General features: G+C 49.0%; 2 long non-coding RNA genes across 7 annotated transcripts; both read right to left on the reverse strand.

Annotated features, from left to right (window-relative positions):
* Positions 1-42: 42 nt before the first annotated feature.
* Positions 43-13,584, reverse strand: LOC116500716. Of its 5 annotated transcripts, XR_004254331.1 has the most exons (11): positions 12,841-13,584; positions 12,670-12,719; positions 12,191-12,284; positions 11,946-12,081; positions 11,098-11,227; positions 10,868-10,906; positions 3,503-3,648; positions 2,160-2,327; positions 1,940-2,041; positions 1,157-1,255; positions 43-438 (listed from the first exon to the last, which is right to left on the reverse strand). It is a non-coding gene; the product is annotated as an uncharacterized LOC116500716 (long non-coding RNA). The 5 variants fall into 5 exon arrangements; XR_004254330.1 differs by lacking the exon at positions 2,160-2,327; XR_004254328.1 differs by having other exon boundaries at positions 1,940-2,327.
* A 452-nt stretch (positions 13,585-14,036) lies between these two features.
* On the reverse strand, positions 14,037-16,497 carry LOC116500700. Of its 2 annotated transcripts, XR_004254326.1 has the most exons (4): positions 16,002-16,497; positions 15,145-15,185; positions 14,823-14,876; positions 14,037-14,722 (listed from the first exon to the last, which is right to left on the reverse strand). It is a non-coding gene; the product is annotated as an uncharacterized LOC116500700 (long non-coding RNA). The 2 variants fall into 2 exon arrangements; XR_004254325.1 differs by lacking the exon at positions 16,002-16,497 and having other exon boundaries at positions 15,145-15,629.
* Between the last annotated feature and the right edge of the window lie 1,708 nt (positions 16,498-18,205).

Raw genomic sequence — 18,205 nt, forward strand, 5'->3', positions numbered from 1 at the left:
CCATTTCCAGTGTTAGCATTTAAGATCTAGAAATCACTATTTCCTCCCTCTACAAAACAAAGGAAAAGCAAAAGGCAAATAAAGCCCCTCTTTCCTTTCACCATCACTATAAGAACATCTACTGCATCCTGTTGCACAGGAAAGCTCACCCATGAAACTTAATTTTCAAATTCCAAGCACGCACAACATGTTTTGTGACAGAAGGCAGAAATTTCATTCTTTTCCTTCGGAATCTAGGGAAGGACGACTGACCCAAGAAACGATGCAAAGTCTACTTCCTCTCCCACACCGAGGACAGAAACACTACACTTAGGTGAATTAAATAGCTGTACCAGAATATTAATAAATAATTGTGTCCATTTACCTTCATCCTGCCCCACGATATCCCTGCGTGTTTTCAGAAGATTGGTTCTCATTCCGGTTAGCTGATCTAGAAGACTGTGACAAGACATATCATATGCATTTCTGAATGCCCGTGGCTTCAAATCCTAGTTTTATAATAAAACAAGTAACTTTCAGTTAACCCGCGAGTTCTCACGCACAAAGAAATTGCTCTGTGGGCTGTACTACCGTTAACTACTAAAAAAAAAACAAAACAAAACAAAAAATTCCAAAACAACTTCAGACATTCTGAACGTATTCTGAAACAACTTTCTTTCCATCTCTCTGGAAAGAGCTTTCCTCCTATCTGTGACAAAGGAAAAAAAAAAAAAAAAAAAAGTTGTGATCGCGGGAGTCGTTACACAAAGCCACACTCTGTGAATTCACTACTACAGTTAAGATCATTTTTAGTCAAAAATACCTCGGCAGCAATGCTATCACTGCAAACATAGCGTTGCCAAAAAAAAAAAAAAAATTCAACTCAAGATATAGGAGAGGGCGAGCTAAAAGCACAAATAACATGACCGATGGAGGCTGCAACAACCACCTGGTAGATGGTTGTCCACAGCCCTCGGATTGCATGGTCGTCTTTCCTGACAAACGAATACTGGAAGAACAGAAAAGATACACCGTGTGTCCGCAAAAGCCTTCGGGGAGACTACTGAAAGGAAAACCAAACCAAAAAATAAGGAACAGCAAGTGGCGTATACGTCGTTTTGTTAACAGAGCACCACTAATGTACCAGGAATTTCCACATTCTTCGCCCCTCCTCTACCTTGAAAATGTCACCCAATTCTGTCAGTGTCTTCACCATCAGCATTTATTTATTTATTTCGTTTTTCACGTGGACATCCGAGGAAAACATTTCGAGTCCCTGTCATCGAGGAAGAAGAGGGGGGGGGGGGGAGGGGGGGGGGGAAAAAAAAGAGAGATGAGGGGGGAAGAAGCACTGCCATTCCTTTCCTCGGTAACGCGAGCAAAAAGCTCAGGCGCTCAGCAACAACGTGCTTTGAAAGATAAAACACAGAAGAAACTGCACGTTATTTAGTCTCAGCTACAGAGTCACGTGTATTTGTACCTGCTCATTTATTCATCTGCCAGTGTATTTTAGTACAAACGCTACAGAACATAGAAACCGCAAGGTTACTACTACCTTTTGTGACCGACGCGATCTTTGGCAGGAACAGCTATCGAAAAAGAACCAACAAAATCCCCTTCGTCGACAGCCATCCGAACCTTTATCGTCTAACAGCAGTCCTACAAACATCCCCTGGGATGCTCAACTCCTGAAACTTTCTGTTCAACTTGAGGCAGAACAAGCCCTTACCCTGGGCACCTTCACCCAGCTCTCCACTGCTAGCAGAGTAGCACCCTGATACTGTCCAGGACGCGCTGCAGCAGCCTACTCGCTTACGCGTATTTACTGCAGCCTGGTTCGAGACGCGCACAGAGGGACCCACGAAAAATCCACCCTTTCCTTCAGGGAAGTAAATACATACATACATACGGACGACACGGTAAGGAAGAAAAGCTGAACACACAGCATGCGGTCCTTTACCGTGGGGCAGATCCAGCATCAGCACGAGGAGCTTTGGGGCACGTGAGCGATCATCTACACCGGCCATCGCGACAAGCCAAACTCACGCACACAAGCCTCGACCTAAAAACACAGAACACACTAAGTTCCTTTATAGCTTATGGAAGTAACAACCAGCATCTTAGATGCAGTTGGATAGTTGGATTGCATCAGCTTAGGGACTGCCTCCTTCAAAACGCACAGGGGGGTGGGGAAACCAGTCTTGGAAACCTGTTGCCTAACAGGAAGGAGACTGTTGTCTTCTCCTCCATAGGTGACGTTCTTCCAAGCATCGTCCTGCTCCTGGATTTTACCAGCCGCGACGGGATGGTCCTACCGGCGTGAGTCGGGAACGCTTCCCACGGGGTTTCTGTGACACTGAAGTAAGTTTTCCGCAGGTACAAGTAACGCAGCACGAGACGGCAAGGAAGCTAAGGCACCGTCTGCAGCACAGCACGTGTGCGATATTGGGCCTGAGGGGACCAGTCAAAGCCTGCAGTAATCGCTGAACAGGTGGGCAAGCAGGGAGCCCTACGGGAAACAAAGCTCACGTTCTGCAAAGCTCTTTTCCCGTCAAGAAGACGGCCTTTTCTATTCAGCGCATTTACTGAACTTTAGGCTACTTCCCATTCGCTTTGGCAAGTTAGCCTTTGCGTAAGCCAAGAGGTTTTAAACTGCCAAGCACCACTGATGGTTCTTGTTCTCCAACAACAGGGAATTTCAATCAGGGCACTCGTTAACAGGAAAGCCTGGCTCTGTTTCACACAAATCACGTACCTAAACCACGGAGACAGGAGTCTGCAGGAAGAACTCTTTAAAAGGTGAACTTAAAGAGAAGGATACTACTCATTTTTCCACAACTTCTGCAAGGACTGCGGCAAAAAAAGGCTGAACCAGGGACGTCTCTATCATCATCCCCTCTAGAATTCAGCAACTCCATACAGTTATGGGGCAAATACCACAGCCGCAGCGCAAGACAAACAAAGACCTCGAAGGTCACGTTTCTGCCTGCGTACCGAGTTCCGCTGGGAAGACCCCCCACCTCTGGAAAGACCCCCAGCCGCTCAACTCCCAAGCAACGTTGCCACGGCCAGTGCTTACGCAGAGTTTTGCTCTCTCTCGCTGCTCAGTACAGGCCCAAGGCCTCCTTTATTGCACACAGTTCAAGCAAAACTCTTGGGACATAACCAATAGACAGACAGACAGACAGAAATTGCCTCTCACGTCTGTCCTCACTGACCGCAACCAGCGTCCTGGAAAGCCCCGCAAGCACCGGTCTATTCCTAGGACAACTCCGAAAGCTGAGGCGGGACAAAGTTTAGCCTCTCGTACCAAAGACTGAGCAACAGACAGAGCCTGACAGGCCAGTTCATTCTAGGTCTAAGAGGCTACTACGACTCGGCAGGCACTACGTGCCTTCCTTCCCTTTGCGCTTCCCAGCGCCGAGCAGCTCGCGCTTCCGCAAATTCAATGAAGCCTTGGAGCCGGGGCTGCAGGAAGCTTACGAGCACGCCTTGATTCCACCCCGAGGTCGCTGCGACTTACCTGGGCAGTCGGGACGGACGGGCTGCTCTCTCTCCTGAGAACCCTGCGACCGCAGCACGCCAGCTGCGGCTTTCCTCGCTTTACCCGGTGCGCCACCTTCGCTCGGCAACAAACCCCGCAGGGGTCCTAGCGGCGGGGAGCTGCTTCTGCCCCGGTGAACCGCAGCACAAGGAGAGAGCCGGCTGTCAGGACGCAGGGAGAGGAAAGCCTCCGAGGCGCGGCGCGGCGCGGCGCAGCCCAACGATCAAGCGCAGCGAGGACCCGCGCCCGGCCTCAACACCCCCCCGCCCCTCCCGGCCCGACGCTCCGAGGAGGCACCCCCGGAGGCTCTCGCTCGCCTCACCGCCGGCAACCGCGCTCGCCGCCAGCGGCAACCTGCGCCTCCCGGCGCGCACGGCCCGGCCCCGGCCCGGCCCCGGCCCGGCCGCGCAGCCCGGAGCCCACGTGGCCGCCCGGCAGCGCAGAACTACAGCTCCCAGCATGCCTCGGGACGGAGCACTCCAGCCAATCCAGAGGGGCGTCGGCCACGCGCACGCAACGGCACCTCCTCCTGCTGCCCTCTCTGCCCCCCCCCGCCGCCGCAGCCGCAGCCGCCCCCCTCTCCCCTGTCCCCTCTCCCCCAGCCCCTCTCGTGCTCCGAGCATCTCCAGCATTTCAGGAACTGGAACCCTGGAACCGCTGACGTCTGGCACGTGTCAGAAACGTGGCAGGAGACGTACTCTGCTGTCGCAAGGCACTTGCAAAGCCGGCCCGACAGCTGAAGCAGACTCACACAGTCCACCGAGCAACTCGGGGCCCCTGTTATAAATTAGACCACACAATTTACTGGTCTATTGAAATTATTTTATTAATCAAGTAAGCAGACACAAGCAAAACAGCGCTGGGCGGCTGGGGAGTCTCCGCTCCACCACAGCACGCACCTTCCCTTTCCAGGGTAGCTATTTTATAGCAGTCGAGTTCCAGCTTATCGAGACCTATTGAACTGGCTGAGGCTGCGCAGTTTATTGTTGAGAGGGGGGGTCGTTGTTCCTCTGCTGGTGTTCACACGTTGTGCTCGTATTCAGGTGGGGGTAATGAAGCGGCAGACAGGATGTCTGGTTTCACTCAAGGATGTGTATCCAATACTCCCTCCTGTTATCTGCTTGCTTTAATCCTCCCCTTTACCAAGGCCGTTAATTTGTACAACCTTATCTCTTCAGCAGTTTCTCCAAATTCCTCAAAGACAATGAACAAACCCCCCACTAATTTATCACAATCCCTCCTTTTTCTTTTTCTAACATATTTTGTTCATTGAATTTTTGCAATATTTGCTTGCTGAGCATTAAAGTTTCTGTGTCTTCCTTCTCCTGCTCAAGAAATTCATACTCAGCTACGCACGAGCATAAGATGAGCTGCCTCTAATCGGCTTTTCACAATTGCGATTACTCGATTGAATATACATGGTCCAAAAGTCAGTGCTAATATTAATAACAACAAGGGCCCCGCTATGGTTGATAGCAGGGTAGTAAGCCAAGGTGAGTAATTAAACCAGGATTCATACCAATTCTGACGAGCTTCATTTTCCTTTTTGCGTTTTTCTAATCCTTCCCTCAATTTAGTCATTGTATCTCTTACCACCCCAGTATGATCTGCATATACACAACATTCTTCACGTAGGGCTGCACACAGTCCTCCTTGTTGTAAGAAAATCAAATCCAACCCTCTACGGTTTTGGAGTACCACTTCGGATAATGACCTAACCGATTTTTCCAGAGCTGTTATTGATTGCTCTATACGGGCCAGATCCTCATCTACGGCAATGCGTAGAGAAGTAAATTCCTGGCTTTGTTTTATCAGGGAAGCAATTCCAGTTCCTGCACCTGCAGCCCCAAGGGCCATTAAAGTGGCTAAGGTGACAGCTGTAATAGGCTCCCTCTTTACCAGATGGTATTCAGCCACTGTGTGATAGGTATACATATACTCTTCAGTGTGGTATAGAATCCTTGGTATAATGACCACCTGTACACAAAAATCATGAGATATGCTAAACAATTTTAAAGATAGGCAAGGAGTGACTCCCAACAATGAACATACCCACCTAGTATTATTTGCAGGAATTAACCATTTGTGTGTTTGGTCCATTTTTTCAGTGGCATGGCATAGATCATTTTTATCTCTTGGAACTGTGCCGATACATCTACCTTTTCCTGTAACTTGAGTCAGAGTTATCCCGATTTCCTGACCCCAACTGCACTTGGAAGGATTTGACTCATTTGAATATTCAGGCCTCCCCATATCTCCTATAGCTTCATAATATGGGGGCTTAACGCTTACACATAGCCAGCATCCTTCAGTTATCTCAGGATTAGTTTGATTTAGTACCTGGAAACTAGCATTTATAACTTTCCACATACTACTCTCGGGTACAACCCCTTTCCTTTTTACAATGCTAGGAAGCAGTGTGGGAAAGGATAACTTTGTCGTCTTATTAGAAAACACTGTAGTAGGTTGTGCAGTCCCAGGTATCTTTACAGTCTGGGCAACCAAACCTTCCCCTAATAACTCTTTATTAGGCCCTACTACCTTGGATATCTCGGGTTTTTCCTTCTTTATTAATATGAGTCCTCCCCTGTCAGTTCCGTGTTCGTAAAATCTGACATTTTTCCTAGTACCCAGCTAGTATCGTCCGAGTTTGTTATATTTATATATAGAACCTTGCAAATTTCTTTATTTCCGTGGAAGGTTCCTGTATACCCTATACCATGCCCTCACCACCTGTAACGGGGATCCAATTGTCGGTTACAACTTTGCAGCCCATATCCCACTTGTAAGAATTTATCCCGACCAGCCCCAAGTGTGCAGTCTGTAGCAATGGTTTCACACCCCCGGTATGCACAATAATACACGTTCAGGCATTTACAGTACCCCCTTCCCAGGTTAGAACTTGGGCAGAAATAAAATCCCACATATTCCCAGCATCGGGGCCTCGAGCCCCCCCCGATGTTATCTGGGTTGCAATAACCTGTTGATCTTCGAATCGACTTAAAGTCCATTTAAAAGGTTGGTGGGGGTGGTGTTGAGTCGCTATGCAGGATGAAATCACTGCGAGAACCCCCAAATACCGATAGGAATGGCTGAGGCCCATGTCTTTCCCCACTTATTCACTCCTCTGCCTCACTCGTCAGTTGGGTTGCAGCCAACTACGAGGTTTTAGTTCTTCTCGGCAGCAGTAGTGTTCTTCAGGGGAGAGCCTCTACCTTAACCCACGGTACCTATCGAGTTCGTCACAATGTGAGCTTCAGGTCTTTGTTTCCTGGAGCGATCTCCCACATCTTGTCACAGGTGGGTCCTTTAACACGGCTGGCATGTGTCCATCCTTTCTCCGCAGTCCAAACGGCTGTTTCTGTAGTAAGCAAAACAACATAGGGGCCTTCCCCATCGTGGTGTTAAAAAGAGTCTCTTTCAAAGTCTTCATTAGAATTGAGGGTGATCAAGTGGCAATTCCAAGTCATAGGGCATACTATATAGCATTTCAAAAGGAGAAATTCCTACATCAGTTCCGGGCTGCATCCATATGTTTAACAGTGCAAGGGGGAAGCATTTTACCCAAGAAGCCTTAATTTCCAGCATAAGTTTTGTTAGTTGTTTCTTAATTTCACCATTCATTCGCTCTACCTTTCCAGAAAAGGAGGGGTGCCAGGGGCTGTGAAAATCCCACTCAATCTCTAAGGCCTGCTTTAATCCTTGCAGTAAAACTTTACACTCATTCAGTCACATGGTCAATTAGGACAAACAAGTAACTCAGTAAAGTCTACCTGTATACTTTGGAAAGGTCAAAGCCCTGGCTCCCGTCCCCCTCTAGATAGGTTACAGAAGACCTTTTTTATTTACCTTTTGACATATGGTACATCCTCTGCATGTGTGCTTCCCTGAAGTATATATTCCTACACAGACATGCTTTCTTAGAACAACATCACACATTGCTTGCACCTCCCAATGACTCTTCTGATGTAAAACAGTTAATATTTGCCTCATTATCACTTTATTCAGCATTTCTCTCCCATTGGGGAGTATCCATTTTCCTTAAAATGATCCACATATTTGTAATATTAATACCTCCTTGGGAGGTTGTAATTGCTCCAAAACCTTTTTTAGAATTTACCCAAATAGATAGGTGGCCCTGTAAACCCCTGAGGTAAAATTGTCCACCTATATTGTTGCTTCCACCCCCATTTCAGAGTCTTTCCAGTCAGAGGTGAATATACGTTTGCTCTCAGGGCCTGAGAGCACTTCATTAATAACACTGTTATTCCAGTCTAACAATTTACTATTTGAATGCCCAATTTAATCATCAAATCCCTTCCCAACAAGTTAGTTTCCGCCTTGGATACATACAATAATTGCCCCGTGATCATTTTATCCCCTGGTCTCAGCTTAGTATTCCCCAAAAGTGGCACTGTTATCCCAGTACCTTCTACCCCCATCACATTTAGGGTTTCATTAGATAATTTAATCCCTGAAGCTTTACAAGTCAGTAATGACTTAGCTGCCCCAGTGTATTGGGTTTGCTGGCAAGGTTCGGGGGGGGGGTGTGTGTGTGGGGGAGTGGGAAACTGCAGTGGCAGCCCCCGTGAGAAAAACCCAGAAACCTCCCCGTGGTAGGTAAGGGACAATTTCATCTGGCCCCAAAGAGGACCACTGCTGCCCAGAGCCAAGCCATGAGCAACACAGTCCGTGCCTCTGTGACAGCACATCCACGAAAACAAACAGACAAAGAAACGAACAAAACCCTGCTGCTCAACAGCAGTTGGGAGAGCGAGAAACCCCCCCGCAGACACCAAAGTCAGTGCAGAAGGAGGGGCAGGAGGCGCTCCAGGCGCTGGAGCTGAAGCCCCCCTGCGGCTGCTGGAGAGGCCCCTGGTGGAGCAGGCTGTTCCCCCCCTCCCCGATGCTTGGGAAACTGAACAAACATCACAGCAAATATGCAAATATACCAAAACTTCTAGACTGTTACTTAGATAATGCCTACATCACCTTTCCCTGCTCATTCAATTTCAAACAGCTCTGTTAAATACTACATGCCACACCTTTAACACCTTCAGCAACCCTTTTAACACTTCCTTTATCTTTCTCAAGCCCGTACTTTTCTAATACCAACACCAAAGGCTCAGTCAGAGTCCAACTTAATTCCATACCTTTTCCCTCCAAGATACTGAAACAACATATCAATCAATATACCATATTTCATCCCATTTTCCTTCTTTCCACAAAAACAACATTAACTGTAATATGGTGTTATAATTAATAGTTCCATTTAGGGGCCACTCCGCTCCATCCTCTAGTTTATAAAGTGGCCACCATTGATTACAATATTTGATAAGAGTTCTTTACTTTCTGTACCCTCTCACCCCACTATATCCCTCCAATGTGTTAGTATACACCCTAGGGGGCTTTTCCTCGGGGTTTCTTTGCTTTGAACATTTCCTATTGTTATCTACAGTGGTTAATATTCCACTGTTTTCCTAGAAGCTCTTTACTAGTCAATCCCAATCCCTCCAAAATTCACAATATATAGATACACAAATAAAATCAAACCACTGTAAATTAACTGCCTGTTGACAATTACACTGAGGACATTTAAACCTGATGAGCCAATAATATGCCTGGGCAAATTTTGTTCCCTTAGACATACACCTCAATGGCAGTTCTTATATTTACATATTTACATATTAACATATGAATAAAAGAATACTTTAACAAAAATGCCCGGGCTTTTATATATACAATATACAATGTACAGTTATTATTCCAGTTAGAATTATTCCTCAACACTTGCAAACACTATGCCAGTTGCCATTAAAGCTTGCTTACCGTCCTCCTGTCCTTTTCTTAAAATCTCGGACATCCCCGGAGTTAATGGGGATGGCCACATATTCCATTCCTGGCTGGGGTCCGCCCAATTACTATTTCTCGTAGGGGATATAATCCCTCCCTTAAAGCAGATTTCTGATTTCTTGCCCTGCTTCTGGTTACCGGCCCCTGTGTTTCATGATCCGATTCAAATTCTCCTGGATTAGCTAATTCGGGGAGTCCATTAAGGACAGGAGCCGTTGGTGCGGGTGGTGGAATATAGGGCGGGGGTGGTGTCGGGACTTCTAAGTCCTTTCTCTTTTTATCCCGCCCTCCTTTTTCTTTTAGAGGATATAGATGCATCCTCATATCTGAATTTATCCAGAGGTGCGCATACTCACTTTCTTCTAGACTAAAGGGTTCCTTTGAGTTTACATAAATATTGAGGCCTGACAAACCCAATCTTCAAAAGACCCAAATACAGGCCAGTAAAGGTGGTCTCCTCGAATCTGTTTACCATCCCAAACTTCAACACAATAATGTATCATTTTTACTTTATTCCTTCCCCGCCTAAAAGGGGAATCCTGCCAATTTTTAATCATTAATCCCGGGGTAACCTAACATCAGACGTTACCCCACCCATGGGACCAGAAGGCTTACTCTTCTTCTGTCCCATCTTCCAGAGTGCCCTCACACGCACACACACACGCTCCCCCTTTTCGTGGCCCAGTCCCTCGCGGGATGTGGGAACCGCACTACCGAGGGGTCCGCTCTCGCTTCGTCCGCAATTGGACGTCTCAGTTGTCACACTCTGGGAAACCCAACCCCAACCGAACGGAACACTGGCCTATACTTACCCACCCCGTGGGTCTTCGTTCGGGCTTCGTGCACAAAGGTTGCCTGGGGTTTACCGGTTTTATTTGCTTGTGTCTAATTTTGGGTTCGTCGGTGAAGGGTTTGAATGAAAGTAGTCCTAGCGAAGGCCGCTGAAATCAGCGGGGCGCCCCCTCCGAAGGTCTTTCAATCAGATTTGCCTTCATCCGAGTCACGGCACCAAATTGTTATAAATTAGACCACACAATTTACTGGTCTATTGAAATTATTTTATTAATCAAGTAAGCAGACACAAGCAAAACAGCGCTGGGCGGCTGGGGAGTCTCCGCTCCACCACAGCACGCACCTTCCCTTTCCAGGGTAGCTATTTTATAGCAGTCGAGTTCCAGCTTATCGAGACCTATTGAACTGGCTGAGGCTGCGCAGTTTATTGTTGAGAGGGGGGGTCGTTGTTCCTCTGCTGGTGTTCACACGTTGTGCTCGTATTCAGGTGGGGGTAATGAAGCGGCAGACAGGATGTCTGGTTTCACTCAAGGATGTGTATCCAATACTCCCTCCTGTTATCTGCTTGCTTTAATCCTCCCCTTTACCAAGGCCGTTAATTTGTACAACCTTATCTCTTCAGCAGTTTCTCCAAATTCCTCAAAGACAATGAACAAACCCCCCACTAATTTATCACAGCCCCCACTGCTGTCCACTCACCCTCATGCTTCGTTCAAGCTTCCGTGCCTACGCCCTGAGCTACAAGAAACAAAGAGAGAAGGTCACATCCACAATGGATACGCAAACAGTGCGGCACATGCAGAGGACTCAAACACAGAGACCAGAGCCAGACAAATAAAAAAAAAAAAACAAACAAACAAGCTGAAGTCCACAAATGCCACAAGGCCATGAATGCATAGCAGCCCCGGCAGGGGTAATGACAGACATACCCTTTGCAGATGAAAAAGGTGACCCTGCTCAGTCTCTTGGTAATACTGCACCAACGCGGTCAAGCCTCTTGTAGCACGTCATCAAGCTGGTTTTAGTCCTCTGGAGAGTTACACAAGTGGGTTGATTCATCTAGAGATTAAAATACAGATCAAACACAGGAGCGTATCATCCCACCATCCCAAAAAAAAAAAGCGAGCCAGCAACCTCTGCTACATATCCCTCTATGAAGTGAATTCCAAGCCCTTAGAATTCCAGAAATCCATAGACTCCAGCCTGCCTAGAGAACCCGGCAACTGACTGAAGGAAAAACAAAGCACTTACCCCCAAAGAGCAGCCCAGACAGAAGGAGCTCTCTGACAGCATACTTGGGGCTCATATACCTTTTGGTCCCACCCAGCACCCAAACCCGATCACCTGGGAAAGGGGAGGGGCAAAGCACATGAAAGTAGAAAGAGGAGGAGCAGCAGCTGTGGTTTATTTACTTATTTATAAGGCTTAGCTCAACAGCATGCAGAGGGCAGACAGGAGAACTGGGGTGTTTCTAGAAGCAACAATCCCCATGCTTTCGCTGCAGCTTTGAATATTGAAAGGACAACACAACCAAGCAAGTAACTGAAGCTTTTTCAGCTCGAATTAGCTCAAACTTTTATTTACGCAGAAAGAAAAATCTAGGAGCAGAACAGATTATACGCCAACAAAATCAATTCCGTTCCACTCGCAGCAAAAATCACTTACTTCAGCAGGCTATCTGAGAACCAAAAGGCTATGCTGATGGGTCAAAACACACTACAGGACACTGGGGCCGGGCCCTCCGCTGCACCCGCTTAAAACCCATCCCTACACTCACCAAGGTGCAACCCCAACCCGAACACAGACGCAGCATTTCAGCCTCAACACAGTTTCCAGAACTGCTGGAAAGCAAGCTTCATCCTCAGCGAGGCGTGCTCAGGCTGCACAGGAGGGGGCTTCGGGCACCTCTTTGCCTACCGAAGAAGACCGCCATCAGCACCTGCTTTGTTCCGATCCTAAAGGCTAACATCACAGCCCACGTCGCCTGGGACACCTCATAAACAGAAGAGAAAGCAGCCATACCGTTTTCAAGCCGTCCCTGCACGTGTCGCTCCTCGATGATCTGCAACCTCTTCTCAAATCCTCAACCGCTTCTGTGGAGAGCCTGCCATGGCACCTGCAAAGCAAGACCCTTCGCAGTCACCTCGTGCTACTTGGCAGTTCTGCTCCAATCCAGCTCACAAACAGCCCGCCCTTCCCGTGCTGCTCTTCAGAGTGCAGCTTGGCCCCTCTGAGCCTGTGCGACACACCTGTGAAACAAAAAGAAAAGCATAGGCTGAAGCAGCATCCAAAGCCACAGCACAGCTGGGACAGTTACTCTCATCTGCTCCCTAACCTCTGCTCCCTCACCTGCCCTCGAGGCAGATGCTTCCATCTGCTCTCTTAGGCCAGCTACAACACCCCTGAAATATAAACAGGATTTTTACTGTACTTTGTGCAGTTAAGTAACTGCAGTGACAACTGCACCCCTAAAGTACCTGCTACATCTGTTCATCGCTCACCTTGCCAAAAGCAGCTCCGGTCAAGTCCCGCGTTGTACACTGTGTTTCAGCTTTAACAAATGAAAACGGTCACAAGATAATCATTCAGCTGCCAGCATTAGCACCCATCCCTCAACAACACAAAGGGACCCCGTTTACAATATTATCATTTCAAAACAGCAGCCCCCATACCTCAGCACACCTCAGAAGTAGACCAAGCCAGTCACCGAGCTGCCTACGGAGCGCTGAACAGTTCCGGAAGGAGCTCTTTCCTGCGACAGGTTCCTCCAAAGGTTTACACTCTACTGGGGACAGGAGAGAAATCAAAATAAAAGTTTCAAAAACCCCTTATCTGTAAGCTTTCAAGATTCCACAGACCTCCTCCTCAAGCACACCGTTCAAGCACTATGCGAGCAGCTGCTCACAAGCAGCTCAACTCTTCCCCCCCACACGCACATCTGACAAACACCACAGAGATGACTGTGCCTGCTGCCCTTCAGTACGTGCGCAGAGGCAGACCAGATGTCTTCGCCAACACAGTCCGGACAATGTATTAGCACACCCATGCACTGCCACGTTAGCTGTCATCACTAACTGCCAGGCAGGACAGCTCCAGACCAAACACATACACACACAGCCACGCCACAAACACTACAAACAAAACACACAACACAAGGCGCAAGAAAAAGTGACCCCCGGAGGGAAGCCCTATGGCAACAGCAAGTCACAACAGGTGCTCTGCACCAGACCCAAGGAGAGACTCAAATGTCACGACACGCGACTGGAAGACACTGCCAGAACTGGGGTGATGGAGGCCTAAAAAGCCTTCCTTCAAGACAAGAGACCAGAAGGATGGGGACTGAAAACCCCATATGATTCAAAGATTGAAGCCGAAATTCCTTTAAGCGGTATATTCTTTATTGCAGCGCTGGATGCACGGGGGGATCTCTCCACCTATCGTGCATACCCAAAGCAGAAAGCAGTCTTGAATTTATACAATCAATCTATCAATATTCTACCGGCGCCTATACATATTCATTGCCTACCCCCGCCTTCCCTCGCTTCTCATGCTAATTAGCCTTTTGGCACCTTGCGCCTGAGTAGAGCCTCCCAAGAACTGTGGGCAGGGGCCTTTGGGACGTGGGCAGGGGTCTTTGGGAGGAAGACCCCGAGTCTTCCTCACATTGTACTTTTCACCTTTGGTCAGGAATCCACTGAGTTGGCATGTTTCTTAATCGCAAGAGCTGGCTGTTGCTAATTCTTCCCTTTGTTGTGTCTTTATAATGAATTCCAACGTCCAGTTTTGAGATTTATAGTCCTTACATTTGTTTCTCTGTCCGTCTGCCGCTTCCTTATCGTGAGTTCCGGTGTCTTGTTTCGAGATATACAGTCCTTGTCTGGGGACTGTCCTTGCCTCCCCAATACCTCCTTAATCACATAAGACGACGCTTAGGAAATCAATTCCCAAGCAAGAGCTCCTGATGCGGCCCAGATGACTTCCACAAGAGCGAGGATGGAAACAGATGCGATCTCAAACCGAATATGACGCACGAGACCTGAAACAGAACTGCACTTCAAGCAGCGACTGCAAGACAAGAAGTGCTCGGATCAGAGCCACGATGACAAAACAAGCACTGAGGCCCTTCAGCACCGCTACCAAGTCGCCTGTCTGGTCAGTCCAGTGTAAAAAGCTAGAAGGATATCAAGACCCGAGAAGCACAGAACAGACATTGCAGAAGCAACACTACAGGACAGACGAACAGAAGGAAACTGTCCTGCCTGGCGCACGCACTCACGCTACAAAATAATCCCGCTGCTTCTATTAGCCTGGTGACCCGGCCACAAGCAGCCTGAACGTGACCCAGCCTGAACCACCCTCGCAGCGGCACCAAGTATTTTCAGCCAGCTGGCTCCACGCTGCTCTGGCTCCCAGCTCCCATTAGCCACCCCAGATATGCAAATACCAGGTGCCCCCCAACTTAGCTCTCAGGTTGCTGCATGGTAAATTCCCTCCGCCTCAAGAAATACACAGGCACTGGTCGTCATCTTAGTCAATTGCCAGGCTCATCATCAGCTGCAAAAACAGAGTACCAGCATTCACTAGCATGCCGGTCATGATGCCCACCTTCTCCACAACGCTGACTACTGCTGATGCAACATACAACTATGCTCACCCGATCCTCTCCAAATCCAAGCTCCAACAGTGCAACCAGTATCATCCACACCACCTGGGAAAACAAAGGGATTAAATGATCGTTGCGTTCACAACACATCACCCAATGGTGGTTTTTTTGTTGTTGTTGTTTTTGTTATTGTTGTTTTTTGTGTGTGTGTTTCCTGTATTTATTTATTTTTTAGTCTGCTTTAGCTCAACGGCATGCAGAGTGCAGACAAGAAAACTGGGGTGTTTCTAGAAGCAACAATCCCCACGCTTTTGCCGTAGCTTTGAATATTAAAAGGACAATACGACCCAGCAAGTAACTGGAACTTTCTTACCTGGAATTAGCTCAAACTTTTCTTCACGTTGAAAGAAAAATCTAGGAGCAGAACAGATTATACACCAACAAAATTGAGTCCATTTCATCCCCAGAAAAAAAATCACATGCTCTCATCCCCTCCTGTACCTCAGCCGCTTGCCTACCCCACGTGGCACACGCTTCCATCTGTTCTCTTTACCCACTTATAGCACCTCTAAAAGGCAAACTGGAATTTTACTCTATTGGCTGTAGGAAAATAACTGCAGTGACAACCGCACCCCAAACTGAGCCAGCAGCCCCTACTAAACATCCCTCTACTACGTGAATTCCAAGCACTTAAAATCCAGAAATCCATAGACTCCAGCCTGCCTAAACAACCCTGCAACGGACAGAAGGAAAAACAAAGCACTGCCCCCAAAAGAGCAGCCCAGGCAGAAGGAGCTCTCTGATGGCATGCCTGGGGCTCATATAGCATTTAGCCCCGCCCAGCACCCAAACCCAATCACCTGGGAAAGGGGAGGGGCAAAGCACATGAAAGTAGGAAGAGAGCAAAAGGAGCAGCTGTGTTTTGTTTTGTTTTCCTTTCCTTTCCTTTGTTTTTTAAAATCTGTTTTATCTCAAAAACATTCAGAGAGCAGACAAGAGACCTGTGGTGTTTCTAGAAGCAAAAATCCCCTTTTGCTTTTGCTGCAGCTTTTAATGTTGAACTGATAACGGCACCAAGCAAGTAACTGAAACTTCTTCAACTGGAATTAGTTTAAACACGCTCACCGTCATCTGCAAACACAGAGAACCAGCATTCACTAGCCCTAACCCTAACCCCAACCCTCACCCTAAACTCTAACCCTAGCCCCAGCCCTAGTCCCTAAACCCAACCCTGGTTCCCGAGAACTTCATTTCCAGGCATGCTCTGGGCGCTCAACATGGCCTCCCGGAGGTCCGGAGTCCCAGAACTACATTGCCCGGCATGCTCCGGGCACCCAACATGGCCTCCCGGAAGTTCGGAGTCCCAGAACTACATCTCCCGGCATGCTCCGGGCAGTCAACACGGCCTACCGGAAGCCTGGTGCCGGAAAACTACACCTACCAGAATTCCCTGGACAGCCAGCACGGCCAATCAGAGGCCGAGTTTTCGAGAACTACATTTAACAGCACTCACTGTAACCCTAGCCCTTCCCGCCCTTACACAAAAAAGCCTCAAGCCCTATCCCTAAACATCCTCGAAACCCCTACGGACCTAACCCAAACTATTTACCACACTAAACCCCTGAAGTCCTATGCCTAAAACCCCTAACCCAATAAATTAAGACGCTCAAATCCCAAACCCGCAAAATTGAGATGCTCAAATCCCAAACCCAAAAAAATAGGACGCTCAAATCCCAAACCCCCTTCCAAAAAAGAAAAAGAAAAATCAAGAAAAAAAAAATCAAACAAAACAAAAACAACAAAAGGGGTAGATCTGGTGGCATCTGCCCTGTAACCCTGCAAAAATCACGAGGGACCTAGAACAACAAAGCAAACGCACAAAGTAACATTGACATCCTATCCATAAACGTGCTATAACAACTAATCACCTCCAAAGAGCTTCAAGCAATAAATGCACATACTACTAGATCGGTTTCCTCTAAAAGATCGTACCAGACCCTGACCCACCAAAAGAACCCTGCATGTAGCTAACAGAAGCATCAACAAAGCACTGACCCCAAAGAGCAGCCCGGGCAGAAGGAGCTCTCTGATGCCGTGCCTGGGGCTCCTATACCATTTGGCCCTGCCCAGCACCCAAACCCAATCACCTGGGAAAGGGGAGGGGGCAAACCACAAGAAAGAGAGCAGGAGCAGCAGCAGCTGTGTTCTTTTATTTATTTATGTATTTGTTTTTTTTGTGCCTATCCCTAGTTTACAGCATGCAGAGTGCAGACAAAAGAACTGGGGTGTTTCTAGAAGCAAAATTTACCGTATTTATGCCTCAGCTTTGAACATAGAAAGGACAATACAACCAAGAAAGTAAATGAAATATTTTCCACGGGAATTAGCTCAAACGTTAGTGTTAGGTCAGAGGTTGGACTCAATGATCTTGAGGTCTCTTCCAACCTAGAAGATCTGTGATTCTGTGTGATTTACATATGAAGAAAAATCTAGGAGCGTAGGAAATTACACATCAAAAAAAACAACGACGTAATAAGCAACGCGCATGCACGGCCCCACGGCCGCCTGCAGTACTCGTTTTCCACCAGCAGGAGGCGGCAGAGGGCGCCCCCGGGCCCCACCGCGCATGCGCCCCCCTCGGCCGCCTGCAGTACTCGTTCTCCACCAGCAGGTGGCGGCAGAGGGCGCCCCCGGGCCCTACCGCGCATGCGCGCCCCCCGGCCGCCTGCAATACCCGATTAAAACCAGCAGGTGGCGGCAGAGGGCGCCCGCGGGCGTCACCGCGCATGCGCGGCCCCCGGCCGCCTGCAGTACCCGAATACCACCAGCAGGTGGCGGCAGAGGGCGCCCGCGGGCGTCACCGCGCATGCGCGGCCCCCGGCCGCCTGCAGTACCCGAATACCACCAGCAGGTGGCGGCAGAGGGCGCCCGCCGGCGCCACCGCGCATGCGCGCCCCTCGGCCGCCTGCAGTACCCGAATAACACCAGCAGGTGGCGGCAGAGGGCGCCACCGGACCCCACAGCGCATGCGCGCCCCCCGGCCGCCTGCAGTACCCCCTTCCCACCAGCAGGTGCGGCAGAGGGCGCCACCGGACCCCACGGCGCATGCGCGCCCCCCGGCCGCCTGCAGTACTCGTTTTCCACCAGCAGGTGGCGGCAGAGGGAGCCCGCGGGCGTCACCGCGCGTTGCGCGCCCCCCGGCCGCCTGCAGTACTCGTTTTCCACCAGCAGATGGCGGCAGAGGGTGCCCACGGGCGTCATGCGGCATTCGTGGCGCCCGGCAGCCTGCAGTACTCGCTTCCCACCAGCAGGTGGCGGTAGAGGGCGCACGTGGGCGTCACCGCGCATGCGCGCCCCCCGGCTGCCTGCAGTACCCCTTTCCCACCAGCAGGTGGCGGCAGGGGGCGCCACCGGACCCCACCGCGCATGCGCGC

This window comes from Aythya fuligula, chromosome Z (assembly GCF_009819795.1).
Source record: "Aythya fuligula isolate bAytFul2 chromosome Z, bAytFul2.pri, whole genome shotgun sequence".
Lineage (NCBI taxonomy): Eukaryota > Metazoa > Chordata > Aves > Anseriformes > Anatidae > Aythya > Aythya fuligula.